At 59.4% G+C, this 13,503-nt stretch overlaps 1 long non-coding RNA gene across 1 annotated transcript; it reads left to right on the forward strand.

Annotated features, from left to right (window-relative positions):
- Window positions 1-530: 530 nt before the first annotated feature.
- LOC309678265 lies at window positions 531-1,387 on the forward strand. The gene is made up of 3 exons (XR_014269741.1): window positions 531-774; window positions 938-1,030; window positions 1,126-1,387. It is a non-coding gene; the product is annotated as an uncharacterized lncRNA (long non-coding RNA).
- Window positions 1,388-13,503: the final 12,116 nt, after the last annotated feature.

Below are 13,503 nucleotides of genomic sequence, written 5' to 3' on the forward strand. Positions count from 1 at the left end.
CTCTCCCTCTTGCTAATCTGGCACTAATGAGTTTGCCGTTCCAGATGCGACAGTGCCGTGAGTCCGGCGTTTCACAGAGCCTGGCCTTGTGCAGCTCTATTGTTTTCCCGGATTCTCGATGACATTTGGCCAAAGGAGCTCTGGTGGGTTGGGAATGCGCTGGGAGAGTCTCCGGGATCTCACATGGGTCCTTCCAGCCCACTGCCGCGGGGCCAGATGCTGCAGGGCCATGCGGTGTGCCCTTAGACCGGCCCGCAGCAGAAAGCTGCTGCTTTTGGGTCTGTTTGCCTTTTTCCCCAGCCCTGATGCAATTTCGCGGTTATCCCACTGCGCCCTGAAAAGCGTCCAGTTGCTAAACCCGTCCTCTTTCATGTCTGTGCCCAGCACCGAGGCTCCGGGATCTGCACCATTCCTGTTGCTTTTGCTTGTGGGTTGTTGGGATTTATTTCCCCCCTCCCCCCGCCCCCCCCCCCCCCCCTTTTTTTTTTTTTGGTGTTTTTTTTTGCTGTTTTCTCAGCATTCTTCAATTATGATTTCACATACCTCCCGGATCTGACTCACTGCTGACAACATCTTCTCTGCGTATCGGAGGGGGAGAGCAGAGCCAACATGAATTTCTGGTCTTATTCCTTCCTCTGCCTACACGGTTCCTCCTTCTCCTCCTGTCCTTCCTGACAAGCGCGGTTCCCCGTGTGCCATCGCTTCCTCGGGCACACCTCGCCACGAGCACGGTGCACACCTTGCTTCATCCAACACATGGCCGTCGTGCTCTGGGTGAGTCCTGGCATCGCCCGTGGCCACCTCTGCCGACGTTCCCAGGGCTCGGAGCAGAGGCTGGGCAGGGGAAGCCTCCATGTTAGCACCGCTCCCGACATGGCCATTGCAATTTACGCTAAGGTTGATGGAGGACACAAGATTTCCCTTTTTTTTCTCCAAGTCCTTGAGGGTGTTGGAGGAAAACCAGTCTGCTCTGCTGCCTGGAGCTGCCTGCACCAGGGATGGAGGAGTGAAGCAACCCCACGATGCCGAGGTCAGCGTTTGCTCCAGAGTCAGCACCAGCTTTCCAAGAAACTTTGGAGGAGGAAAAAATAAAACAACCCGCCAACCTTATTTTTTCCTTTGCAGCTGGAGCGAGGCCAGGTTTTGCAGCAGGACGTTTTTTGGTGAAAATGGAGCTGTTGTCTTCTGGCCAGCACCCGTTGAATGGCTTCCTGCCCGGCCACCACCGTGGGACGGTAGAGCCGTGGTCGGGAGGGGACAGCCGAGGGCCGCCGGCCCACTGCCCGGTGGGTTTTGGGGACGAGCCTGCTCCCCGCTGAGTCCCCAGCGAGGTGCCGCTGAGGGGCTGCCTCTCCTGTGGGCTGCGATCGCCGCTTGGCTTTGAAAACTCTCCAGTGCTTTGTTCTTCCCCTGATACGATCCGTTTGGAGCAAATGCAGTCTCGGAGCATCATGCCAAGCCCGCAGGCTTCGGGGAGGCTGCTGCGAAGCATTAGCGGCAGATAAGGCCTCCTCGGAGATGGATGTCTGGTGAGGGAGGTGGCGATGGTGGAGTCTCTCCTTTTCTTGTCCCTGGCCTGGGGACACTGCTGACCGGGCAGAGGAGCTCCACCAGCCGGGGGATGCCAGCCTCCACCTCGGCTCCTTTTCCCAATGGGCTCCAGGGGGGCTCCCTGCATCCCATCGCTGGTGGTCCCCTGCCTGCCGCGCACCCCGGGGTGCCCCAGCATTCCCCAGCTCCATGGGGAGCTCAGTGCCGGACCGAGCAAGGGGCAAGGGCACGTGGCTTGGTGGCCGTGGTGGTGGGGTTGGGATGGAGCCCCCACGCTGGCATCCCGGCCCCGACCCCCAGCACTGGGGGACCCAAGGCTGGGCTCACCTCACCCGCAGACATGGGGGTGCAGGAACTTTTCAAGGCCCTGGAGGCAAATTCCGCCCCCCGCCTTGTCCTGCCTGGTCCCTCTCCAGGCATGGCTCCCCACACCCATGTCCTGCGTCCCCCCAGGGGTGAGCCCACCCGCTCTGCCCGCCTGCCAGACCCCTGGGTGCAGCGCGGCTGCTGCAGGCGCTGGCGCTCCTCTGGGCTGCCCCCAGCGCCCCCGGCCCCTACGGCTCCCGGACTCCGCATTTCCATGTGCAGCACCAATAATCAGCATTTACGTGCTGCATTTACGTCGTGCGGCATTTGCACACAGCGCTTACGCCACACAGCAGTGACATGCACTTATATGTGCAGCACCAACACGCAGCAGTGACATGCAGCATTTATATTGTGCAGCATCGACATGCAGCAGTGATGCAGTATTTGTATCGTGCAACATCGACATGCAGCAGTGATGCAGCATTTATATCGTGCAGCATCAACACGCAGCATTTATATCGAGGAGCACCGACATGCAGCAGTGACATGCAGCATTTGTATCGTGCAGCATCAACATGCAGCAGTGATGCAGCATTTGTATCGTGCAGCATTTATATCGTGCAGCATCGACATGCAGCAGTGACATGCAGCATTTATATCATGCAGCATCAACATGGAGCAGTGATGCAGCATTTATATCGTGCAGCATCGACATGCAGCATTTATGTTGAGCAGCATTGACATGCAGCAGTGACATGCAGCATTTATATCATGCAGCATCGACATGCAGCATTTATGTGCAGCATTTACATGCGGCATTTACGTGCAACATTTCTATGCAGCATTTACATGCAGTATTTACACCGGTGCTAGAAGAGGAGGAGCGAGGAGGGTTCCAGCCCGGCTCCGTGCCTGGGCTGTCCCGCAGGCGGGCAGTGCCAGCAGTGCCGGCAGGGATGCCGGTCCCTGTGAGGTGCCAGGCGGTGGGTGAGCGGTGCCACCAGCCCGGGACGCAGGCTGTCCCTAGACCCGTGGGGACCTGGGGCTCCCGGTGACAGTTGACGGGGGGGTGGGAGCGGGGCAGGGCGCAGCGGCGGAGGTTAATGCCGTTATAAGCCGGGGCAGGGGGTCTCCAACAGACAAGGCCTCGCCGGCCAGATGGGGACACTCGTCTGCCGCGCGCCGGGGCCACAAAGGAGGGTCCCCTGGTAGCAGCTGGTCCCAAGGAAGAGGTTAAGGAGACACGTGTCGGGGCAAAGCCCAAGGGTGGCAGACGTGGCCCCGGCCTTTGTCGGGGGTCACCCCCCATCTGACGGGGAGCAGGTGGGGCGGGAGGGCTCCATAGCAGCTCCATCGCGGCTCCATCGCGGCTCCGCCGGGCAGCGGCCGGCTGCGGGGGCACGGCATCGCCCGCGAGAGCTGTTCAGCGCCGCGCTGCCTTTGTTGCCTTTGCATGCAGATAATGATTCTTTTTTTTTTTTTTCTCCCCAGAAAGAATGGGAATGGCCCCATGGCCAGCCCAGAGCAGGGGACAAGTCAGGGGACAATGACAGGGCGAGCAGGGGCAGGGTCCGGCTGAGCATCCTCCTGGATGGAGCCTGGCAGGGACCGGGATGGGTGTACATCCTGCCCACTCACTTGTGGTGCCATCGGGCAAACTCCAGGCGATAATTGAGGCCTGGAGCCGGGACCGGCCGGGCCACAGCCCCACAGACATCGCTGGCCCCAGGACCCGTGGTGGGTGCCAGGATCCGACCGGGGCATGGCCCTGCACCCCTCACCCAACTCAGGCCCCCGCTGCCCCCTCTGCTCCCCCTCGCCGGCGGCGCGGAGCTAATTTCAATTATCTTCTCCAGGCCATATGAATTCTATTAATATCAAAGTAATGAGGTAATTACTGTGATTGGAAGGAACGGCTGGGGAATTGCTTGGGATAGGATTGCGCCAGCTGAGAGGGTAAATTAAAACCTCTCTTTGGAAAGGAGCAGAGGGCTGTATCAGAGGTGAGCGGGGGCCAGCCTGGGGCAGTGGGTGATGTTCAGGGTGTCCTCCCCTGTGGTGACACTGCTGCTGTCCCTGGGTCCCCTCTCATGCCTGGGGGCTCCTCTGGATGTGCCATGGGCTGGATGGGGAGCCCAGAGCAGGGGTGATGCCCCCCATCCCCTGCCACAGCCCACCCAGCCCCTGCACAAGGCCCCTCAGGGCTCCCATCCAGAGCATCCCCCCCTGGGATGCGGATGGATCCCGCTGCTCACCCTTCATGGAGCCTGGCGAGTTCAAGCCGCTGCCCTGATGCTTGGGTTTAGGGAGCAGCACAGAGATGGGTGGCTTATGTCCCGCTGCCAGCAGCAGCCTGGGGCTGTGGCAAGCCCCCTCCAGGCACATAGGGTCCGGTAGCCCAGGGAAGGACAGGGAGTGCTCACCGACCCTGCCTGGCCCCCAAACCTGAGGAGCTGGGGGTTTTCCAGGTCCAACACAACACCCCTCCTGGACTGTCAGAAGGACCTGGCAAAGCTCTCAGTGCTGGTCTCCTAGCTCACTCGAGGGACCCGCGTCAGGGATGTGAAAAGACCATCGGGAAGGGGGAAATAGCAGGGGCCGCAAATATATCTATACATCCTCCAATAAAATGAGCTCCAGCTACTCATCAGGCTGAAAAAAGCACTTTGCACAGGGCAGTGGATGGGGCTGGCAGAAATGATGCCCACAAACCAAGGGAAGGGGCCCCTCCTGCATCCCGCCCCCAGCTGCGGGGTGCGAGGGGGATGCAGGCAGAGCCTGGTCCCAGCTGCAGACAGGTCCCAGCCAGGAACCATGGATGGTGCTGGGCACGGGGAGGGCAGGAGGCTGAGCCCGGGGGGCGTGCGTGCAGCTGGGGGGTAAAAATAGCTGTTGTTGCAGAGCAGGAGTGTCACGGATGCCTGGCAAGCAGGGAGGGAGCGCGAGGTGCCGCCCAGGTCCTTAGGAAAGGAATTTGGTAAGGAAGGAGAGGATGGGGTTTGGGGCCACGGTGCTGAGCAGTAAGCCGGGGCACGCAAGGGGATCCTGCTGGGCACCACCCGCCAAAAAAATCCAGGCTGGGGCTAGCCCAGACCCAGACTGACTGGGCAGTGAGAAGAGGTGAGGATCCCTCTCCAGTGCCCCCTTAGCCCAGATAAGGAAGGGATTTTTTTTTATGATAAGGGCGGTGAGCCCCTGGCGCAGGTTGCCCAGAGAAGCTGTGGCTGCCCCATCCCTGGAGGTGTTCAAGGCCAGGTTGGACGGGGCTTGGAGCAACCTGGGCTGGGGGGAGGTGGCCCTGCCCAGGGCAGGGAGGGTGGAACGAGATGATCTTCAAGGTCCCTTCCAACCCAAACCACTCTGTGACTGTGATAACCAACATGCTGAGCTGGCAGCGTCTGGCCCAGGGAAAGCGAGTCCCCTGTTCCCCGTGGGTGCTGCCCTGGGGCTCCCAGGCACAAAGCCATGCCTGGCGAGATGAGCCAGAGGAAGCAACGTCCCCCATTTCTCTCCTTGGTGCCACCAGTTCTGCAGCAGCCGCTGCCCTATTTGCTCCTCCGGACTGGGAGAGGATCAGGGCAGATTCTACAACACGTGAGCTGAGCGTGGGGGTTCTCAGCTGGCTGCAAAACCCTCCAGGCCCCAGCAGGGGTTTTTCCCCCAGCAGGCAGCACCCAGCCAGATGGGTGGGTTTGGGCAGAAGGTGCCCCAGCCCCCAAGGTGGGGGGCTCCGGCCACCCCACGACAGGCCCCGGGGTGGCTGCAGAGCGGCACTTTGCTGACATCTGCTGTCAGCTAGGAATCCTGCAGCTGCCTTTTCCCACCCAGCAATACCGAAACTCGGCCCAGAGCTGTTCTTCACCCCACTCGTGGGAAGGAGGAACAGTCCCCGGGGAGGATGGATGTCACCCGCCCGCAGCATCCGCAAGGCCAGCGGTAGCCGCAGCGACGTGGCCCTTGCAGGGAGGGTGATCCCCCCCCCCCATAGAGGGATGCGCTGAACTCAAAAACCTGATGCTGAAGGTGGTTTTCCAGCCAAGACGTGGGGGAACATCCCTCTGAGCTCATAAAGAGCCTTCTCCCGGGACACAAGGTGCTTCCCATCCCTCCTGCCCCTCTGCGCTGTGCTCGGGGCAGGATGCTCATCCTGCAGCAGCCCCTGAGCCAGGGGATGAGATAACCTCCATCAGGGTCTCCTCCTGCTCCAGACAAGCTCAGGGATGTCATGTTGACGGCCCAGTGGAGAGAAATGACAGTGGCAGAAAGAAGTGACATTTATCGAAGCTCTATTTGCTGAGTTAAAAAAAAAAAAAAGCCCAGGGGAGCTTTATTTGCAGAGTCTAGTTGGAGAGCAGAGTCTAGTTGGAGATTAGTAAGAAGTGGTGTCCCTCAGGGGTCAGTACTGGGTCCAGTCCTGTTCAATACATTCATCGATGACCTGGAGGAAGGGATACAGTGCACCCTCAGCAGGTTTGCTGATGGCACAAAACTGGGAGGAGTGGCTGACACGCTGGAAGGCTGTGCCACCATACAGCGTGACCTGGACAGGCTGGAGAGTTGGGTGGAGAGAAACCTTATGAAGTTCAACAAGGGCAAGTGTAGGGTACTGCATCTGGGGAGGAATAAACCCACGCACCAGTACAGGTTGGGGGCTGACCTGCTGGAGAGCAGCTCTGTGGAAAGGGACCTGGGAGTGCTGGTGGACAACAGGATGCCCATGAGCCAGCAATGTGCCCTGGTGGCCAAGAAGGCCAATGGCATCCTGGGTGGCATCAAGCAGAGTGTGGCCAGCAGGTGGAGGGAGGTCATCCTCCCCCTCTGCTCTGCCCTGGGGAGGGCACATCTGGAGCACTGTGTCCAGTTCGGGGCTCCCCGGGTCAAGAAGGACAGGGACCTGCTGGAGAGGGTCCAGCAAAGGGCTACAAGGATGGTGAGGGGACTGGAGCATCTCTCTGCTGAGGAAAGGTTGAGGGACTTGGAGCTTTTCAGCCTGGAGAAGAGAAGACTGAGGGGGGATCTTATTAGTGCTTCTAAATCCTTCAAGGGCGGGTGCCAGGGGGATGGGAACAGTCTGTTTCCAGTGGTGCCCAGTGACAGGACAAGAGGGAACGGGCACAAACGTGACCATAGGAAGTTCCATCTCAACCCGAGGAGGGACTTCTCTCCTGTGCGGGCGGCAGAGCACTGGCACAGCTGCCCAGAGAGGGGGGGAGTCTCCCACTCTGGAGCCATCCCAAACCTGCCTGGACGTGTCCTGTGCCACTGCTGGAGGTGCCCCTGCTCTGGCGGGGGGTGGGATGGGGGAGCTCCAGAGGGCCTTTCCAACCCTGACCGGTCTGTGATTCTGTGAGCTGTAAGCACCAGGACGCTGCCAAGGCCCTGTGCCGGGGGAGATGGCATTTCCCATGGGCATCCCGGTGCGGAGGAGGAGCCAGGAGGGGACTTTGCTGGGGCGCATCAGTATTCACACGGGGAGGGGTGCGCAGGGGTCCCTGTCTGCATGGCCGCATCCAGAAGCCCTCTCTCCGTGCGTGGGACTGCATTTGCCAGGGAACGGGGTTTTGCCCGCAAGTGTGTTTGTCCGTCTGTCCGTTGCCCCCCTGAACTCGCAGGACTCCCTCCCAGGATTTTAGCAACCTCCCCCTGGCAAACACGTGGCTGGTGCAGCTGGGGAGGAGGGAAGGGTTTGATATCGCTAAATACAGCGCCTGGAGGTCAAACGCCCTGGCAGGCAGCGTTGCCTGGGCACGTGCTGCCTGGAGGGAAGAATGCTGCCCGTGCCCACGGGAGAGGCCACATCACCAGCGTTGGCCGGCAGACAACATCTCCGAGCCCATGTGCATTGCCCGTGCAGCCGGTAAACACGGCAGCGACGTGCCCAGCGCTGCTACCCGGCCTGGTTTAGGTAGGACCTGCCCGCCCTGGCTCCGTGACTCAGTTTCCCCATGAGCTCTGGCTCTGGTGCTGCAGATACTTCAGCCACGGTGCCAGGGGACATACAGAACTGTGGGTGGTGTGTCCAGTGGTATATCCCACCAGCTCCACAGCCCAAGGGGCAACTCTTTCCCAGCGCCCGGCAGACGGAGAAACATCATTTTCATTTGCAAGCTGCAAATTAACCAAAACACGGGGTGTTTGGCTCGTTCCCCACGGAAGAGGCTGGTGGGGTGAATCAGCCCAACTGAAACTGCAAACGTGACGGCAGATTTTACAATCTGCAATTCATGTGCTGACTTTTATGGTTAATTTATATCCGTTCGATTACCCTAGGGGCTGATTGAAGTCCCTGCCACCGGTGCCGCTTGGTCTTACAGCATCTGAGAGCCAGAAGCTACAGCAGGCAGCAAATATTGGGCTTTAAAGGGTGACAACTATAGCCTTTCCCAAAGCTACTTCAGCTCCCGGGTGCTGCTTTTCCCCATCCATTCCCTTGTTCTTTCATAGAAATGGTCCTGCCCTGATAAGACAAAATCTGCCCACGCAGTAGCAAAAGTATTTTCACACCATGAGAGCCCAGCTGGTCGTGAGTTTCTTACAGGAATCCAGTAAGAGAAGAGTCCCAACTGGTACAGAAGAAACTTTGCAGGGAATAATTATGTCCCAAAGCAAACAGAAAGCGCTCTCAAGTTAAAGGACTCAGAGGTTCCAGTGATTTTAAGGTCAGACAATGCCATTTCCCACATAACAAAGGATGAATCCATCAGTTAAATACATATTGCATCTCTAAATCTATTAATATCTATATTAAAATCTATTTATCTTAAAATCTGTCTATGTAAATATCTATCTGCATAATAAAATCTGTTTTATTTCCCTTTCTGTCCCTTGCAGGGTTTTCATGGGGCTCAGTCCTGCGGGGCAGGGTCGGTGCCGTGTCCCCCCCATGGATTCCCCAGGGGACACTGAACAGAGCAGCACTTCCCCAGTGCTGAGGACTTTCGGGAACACCCCGAGCACTGCCAAAGCCTGAGATGTTGGTACCTGGATCCCCGTGGTTTGGGAATGTTGTCCCAGGGGCTGGATGGGAGCTCTTAATGTCTTTTATTTTGTTTCAGAAGGGATTAATTAAATTAACGCAAGTAACAAAACATCTCACGGCACTCTATAAATAGGCTGGTGGGCTATGCCAAGAAATGAGGCTAATAATAGCTCCTTAACGACGAAGTTTGGGGGGCTGGAGAGATTAGGCAGAGAAAATGCCAGAACGGGCTCAACGCTGCAATGGAAAGACCATTTGAACAGCATCACAGAATCCCAGACTGGTGGGGGTTGGAAGGGAGCTCTGGAACTCCCCCAGTGCCACCCCCCACCAGAGCAGGGGCACCTCCAGCAGTGGCACAGGACACGTCCAGGCGGGTTTGGGATGGCTCCAGAGTGGGAGACTCCCCCCCTCTCTGGGCAGCTGTGCCAGTGCTCTGCCGCCCGCACAGGAGAGAAGTCCCTCCTCAGGTTGAGATGGAACTTCCTATGGTCACGTTTGTGCCCGTTCCCTCTTGTCCTGTCACTGGGCACCACTGGAAACAGACTGTTCCCATCCCCCTGGCACCCGCCCTTGAAGGATTTAGAAGCACTAATAAGATCCCCCCTCAGTCTTATTTTCTCCAGACTAAAAAGCCCCAATTCCCTCAGCTTTTCCTCATAAGAAAGATGCTCCAGTCCTCTAACAGATCGCTGAGAAAGCGCCACTGGAGGGAACGGCTCAGCACAGCCCCTGGGGCAGGGGGCAAGGAGCCCATCACCACCAGCTCCTCCTCCTGGGGACCGTTCGGAGGGTGGCTGGAGACAAGCGATGCTCTTTCCAGCTAAAAAGCAGTGATTTCCCCCCCCGGGCCGGGGTCAGGGGCACTGGCAGCCCCCCCAAGCTCTGGACCGCAGCCTCCCCGTGCTCCCCGGCCCCTTCCCCTCCCACCGCTCCTTGCTGCCAGGGAGAAATTCCCAGCTGGGCTTTTGTCACTGATGCACGCGTGTTTCTGCGGGAAGTTTCTATTTCTGGCAATAGCAATTTTTCAAGCAACTTCCCCCCTCCCGCCTGCTACCCCTCCCGCGGGAGCCCTGACGAACGCCGCTGGCATGCCTGGAAGCTCCGACTCACTCGCGCGTGCCAGCCCCGGCCGGAGCCTCCATCCTCCACCCTCCCATCCCACAATCTGTCCTGCAGCACCGTGGCGGCACGGGAATCATGCTCCCGGTATCTTGGAGAAGGTCAAATCGAGCCGGGACCACCCCATACGCTGAGCTCCCAGCGCTCACCGCAGCTCTGGGACACGAAGGGGGTTCCTAAGAAATGAAGGAACCTGAGGAAAAGCAGACTTGGGAGCCCGGCACGGGGAGCTGAGCCTACGGGAAAGTCCCAAAAGCAGCAGAACCTCTGCTCGGGGGGCACCGGGACCTCCAAGAATGTCCTGGAGTGTCCAACCTCCCCGGGACACAGCTCTCGCCTGAGGAGCTGTGCAGAGGAGGCGACAAATGGGTTTTGTCTTGGGTTAAAGCCTAGTGCCAAGCCCCCAGTGGCCAGTCTGCTGGAGCTGGGGCTCCCAGTCTGGGACCAGAGCCGGGGCTCTCAGTTTGGGACCAGGGTCTTAAGGGCACTTTGGTCTCCTGATTTGCATTGGAAGAAACCAACACCTGCAATACGTGCCTTGGGTCTCCATCCCACATGAACCACAGAATCACAGAATGGTTTGGGTTGGAAGGGACCTTGAAGATCATCCAGTGCCACCCCCCTGCCCTGGGCAGGGACACCTCCCCCCAGCCCAGGTTGCTCCAAGCCCCGTCCAACCTGGCCTTGAACACCAGGGATGGGGCAGCCACAGCTTCTCTGGGCAACCTGCGCCAGGGGCTCACCACCCTCACAGTCAAGAATTTCTGCCTAATATCTAGTCTGAGTCTCCTCTCTTCCAGTTTGAAGCCATTCCCCCTCGTCCCATCACTCCCCTCCCTGATCAAGAGTCCCTCCCCAGCTCTCCTGGAGCCCCTTTAGGGACTGGAAGGCTGCAAACAATTGATGCAATTGCCAAAGGAATTGCTGAAGAAGGGGAGAGCAGCGAGTCCCGCAGCCCGTGCAGCAGCGGTGGCCGTGGGATGTGCTTTTTATCATGACCCCAACGGCTTTATGGGTCCCTGAGCACGGCTGGGCCAACATGTCTGTTCTATCTGCAGCCCCCGTAGCTCCAGGAGGGCAATTCCTCATGTCCCACATCTGGCTTTTCCCAGGCTCAGCGCCTTCGTGCTAACGAAGCCCGTCTGCTAACGAAGCTCGTCTGCACGGGGGTGGGGGGAAATCTGGTGGGGAATGGGGTGCCGCAAATGTCTCTGCAAACTCAGAGCTCCCTCAGCCCTGGGGCAGGGACTTGGGTGACTCGGGGGAAATAAATGATGCTCTTATGACGCGCGCGCGGGTAAGGCTGTTTCTCCAAGGGGGGTGAAGCCGGCACACCATGCCCTGGCCCTGAGGACCGCGGTATCTTCTCCATGCCAGCAGCAGGACCGGGAAAGGCAATGCTTCACCCTCTGCCTGGCATCACCACCATCCGGATGGCTTCCACACATCCAGCCCGTGCTTCTCAGCATCCGTACTGCCGGGCACAGAGCTGAGAAATGAAAGAAAACAACCCAAACGGTGCCGTTCCGCTGCACTATGATTAGAGTTCCCGCTGCCGGTTCAGATGGGAACGTGGCGTTGAAGGCTGGAAATACCAAAAGCAGCATCGGGAAGGAAAAAGAAAACCCGGACAAACTGCTGATTGCAGCTGCTGGGCTGGGAAATGAAGTGAGTGCTCCCAGCGCGGGTGGCACAGGGAAAATGAGCCCTGTCTGCACTCGAGGGTGAAAGGGTCGAAATTCCCCTCTGCTGTACAGGAACCGAGCAGGACAGGCAGCTGGAGCGGGGCCCGGATGGCCCCGTGGGGTGTGGAGGGGACGGGATCATAGGACCTTTGGCTGGGTGATGGGGTGGCGTAGAAGTGCTCACTGCAGCGAGCAGCACCGTCCCGCAAAGGCCAGGAGTCACTTAAGCCAAACCCCGGACTTTTCAGCAAAAAGAAAACCGGGACTATGCGAACCATCTGTTTCGCAAAGAAATAACCTTCAGGGTTTCCACTGCTGCAACCTCAAGAAATTCCACAGCTGCTGCTGCGTGGGAGGGAGCCCGGGGAGCATTTTTCCCCTCTGCGCGTGGCCGATGCTCGGGGCTGGCTGTGGCCCCCGGCCGGGGAAGGGCTGTGCTCAGCAGCAAAAGCTGTCACCCCCCCTGCGCCCTGTGCGGCCAGCGCCCCTCGCTGCGTCCCCTGCCCAACCTGCCGTAAATGGTAGTGAATCCTTACAAATCCGTGCATTTTGCAGAGGCGCAGGGACCTCGGCAGCCCCGTCCCGGAGGCCCCTGGAGCTGCCCAGAGCGCTGGGAGTGCAAGGGGAACATACTGGGGATGCCCCAAGAGGTATTTTCACTCCTAGAGGTATTTTTTCTACTCTTAATAGCTGCAGACAAAAAAAAAAAAAAAAAAGCCAGTCTGCCAAAGAACACAAAATAGCGTTCCTGTTTTCAAGGGGCACGCAAGGGGAAAGGAACACAGATTCTTCTGAGTGTCTGTAAACACCCTCTCCCTCTGCATCGCCCCTGCTGAACACCGGCGGGGGCTGCCGGTGTGTGGGGTCACCACGAAGAAACTACCCCAAAACTGGTGCAGGGCTGGATGCTGGCAGCCCCCATGGGCACATGGGCAAGGCGCTGTGGGGCCTCCAGAGCCACCGCCAGCCCCCATAAAGGAGCCAAAAATGTTTTTGGGAACCTGGCACCTCGTATAGAGACCCCCGTAATGCAGCACCCACCTGGAGGTGCCCCGCAGTGTCTGGCTGGGCGCCCCCCTCGCCCCCCCCCCCCGGGGTAGGGGATGGGAGCAGGGTGGTCCCGGGGCTCCCCGAGCATCCTGCCCAGCCCAGTGCTCTTGCTGGGCTGCCAGATCCCGGTGCCACTGGGCACCCCACCATGGGAGTGGGCTGCAGGCAAAGGGGAGCTGTGACTGCTGGGGGGCTGCGGCTCCCCAGGGATGAGGGGCTGAGCCAGCTGCCCCCTGCCAGCCTCTTGCTGCCCCTACTGTGACACAGCCCAACACAGGGACCCCCAGCACGTCCAAGGCCACAACCGGGATGAGCACTGGGGGCCTGGGTCACTCCCTGTGCCCCATCCCAGGATGGAGCGGGCAGCACTGGGGATCTGGGTCCCCCCTCCCGTGCTCTATCCCAGGCCAGAGCAGGGAGCACTGGGGACTTGCCTCCCCCCATGTACCCCATCCCAGGCCAGAGTGGGGATCACCAGGGACTCCAGTGTCGCTGTCCTGTGCCCCATCCCGGGCTGGAGAAGGGAGCACCAGGGAGCACTGGGCACCCATTCTCTATCTTGGGCTGGAGTGGGGAGCACCAAGGACTCAGGTGTCTCCCCACCTCCTGTGCCCCATCCTGGCCTGGAGGGGGGATCACCGGGGACCTGGGTCTCCCCCCACATACCCCATCCCAGGACGGACCAGGGAGCATGGGGGAGCACCAGGGACCTGGGTCTCCCCCCACATACCCCATCCCAGGCTAGAGCGGGGAGCACTGGGGACTCGGGTGTCCCCCTCCCGTGCTGAAGCAGGGAGTACCAGGGAT

This window comes from Vanellus vanellus (assembly GCF_965231255.1).
Source record: "Vanellus vanellus genome assembly, chromosome: 15".
NCBI lineage: Eukaryota > Metazoa > Chordata > Aves > Charadriiformes > Charadriidae > Vanellus > Vanellus vanellus.